Source organism: Lactuca virosa, chromosome 6, assembly GCF_052849685.1.
Source record: "Lactuca virosa cultivar CGN04683 chromosome 6, Lactuca_virosa_CGN04683_v6, whole genome shotgun sequence".
NCBI classification, from domain to species: domain Eukaryota; kingdom Viridiplantae; phylum Streptophyta; class Magnoliopsida; order Asterales; family Asteraceae; genus Lactuca; species Lactuca virosa.
This window is the reverse complement of record NC_136431.1, coordinates 33,555,982-33,557,419: the sequence shown is the minus strand read 5'-3', so window position 1 is coordinate 33,557,419 and position 1,438 is coordinate 33,555,982. Positions and strand designations below refer to the sequence as shown.

General features: G+C 41.9%; 1 non-coding gene across 1 annotated transcript; it reads right to left on the bottom strand.

Annotated features, from left to right (window-relative positions):
- Window positions 1–372: 372 nt before the first annotated feature.
- LOC145122990 (small nucleolar RNA R71) lies at window positions 373–479 on the bottom strand. The gene has a single exon (XR_013714871.1). It is a non-coding gene; the product is annotated as a small nucleolar RNA R71 (small nucleolar RNA).
- Window positions 480–1,438: the final 959 nt, after the last annotated feature.

Below are 1,438 nucleotides of genomic sequence, written 5' to 3'. Positions count from 1 at the left end.
GATGAGATGGCCATGGGGGATTACAAGAAGCGCATTCGAGATGATGTGGGGCTGGGTTTAGTACATCCTACGATTCCTGCCAATGCTACATTCGAGTTAAAGGGGCATATCCTTACCGCACTCAAGGATATCCAATTCTATGGGAAGGATCATGAGGATGCTTTCAAGCATTTATACGAGGTCAATGATATTGCGGATTATTTTAATACTCCTAATATCCCGAGGGAGACAGCTTTGTTAAGGATGTTACCAGTCACTTTCAAAGGAGCTGCAAAAGACTGGTTGAAGGCTCTTCCATCTGGTACAATCACCACATGGGCCCAATTGCGTGAGAAATTTCTAGATCAGTTTTGCCCACCCTCCAAAATCTCTAAACTCAAGAAGGCGATTGCCAACTTTGAGCAAAATCCGGGGGAGTCATTATACGAGGCATGAGAGCGCTACAAGGGGTTGTTAAGGAATTGTCCTCAACATGACCTAAATATTCAGCAAGAAATGTCGATATTCTATGATGGGGTGTATGTCATGACTAGACAACTCCTTGATTCACAAGGACCACTAACAAAGAAAAACCCAATTCAGGCCAAGGAGCTGATTGAAGAATTTTCAAAGCACTCTCGTGAGTATCACAACCCAGGGCGCGATGGGATAAAAGGCAGTGGAGGTGCACAAACTGAAGAGATGGCTACCTTGATGGCAATGCTTAGCACTATGGATAGGAGATTGACCCAAATGGACTAATCAATTCATGCAATTCGAGTTGGTTGCGAGAGATGTAGCGGCCCGCATTTGACAAGGGATTGCAATATGGATGAATATGGAAACAAGAAAGCTCAAGTTTGCTATTCGAGTAGGGACAAATACGATGAAGATTAGAGGAAACCAAAGAAGGAGTGGCTGCCTTACGATGAATACAAGAAGCAAAAAGAAGAGAAATTTAGGCAAACTGGCCGGGGTTTTTACCAAAGAGAGCAACCACCAGCTGAGAAGAAAGTTGATCTAGAGACCATGTTAATAAAGTTTATGGAAGCTTCAGAAAAAAGGCATGATGCTACTGATGCTATGATGATTGACCAACAATCATTATTAAAAAATCAACAAGCTTCCATCAATAACCTTGAAGTTCAACTTGGTCAACTCACTACTTTGGTAAATAAAAGACTATCTCCACCAGTTCCTGAATTGAAGAGACAATCTTACGTCATGGCCATTGATACTGAAGAAGAAGCGATTTCTGAATTCCTTGAAGCTTTAGAAGTGGAGCCAAAGCCAGATGAACCGAAGCCTAAGAAGACAAAACTCAAAAATGAAGAATTTGATGGAATACCAAGTGTTAGGGTGCAAAGTCACTCTTGGATGTGGTGTTTTAGGCTTTCCCCTTTGTATGTGTAAATGGGTCGAGTCTTTCCTATAAATAGGAAGTGAGTGACTCCCATTA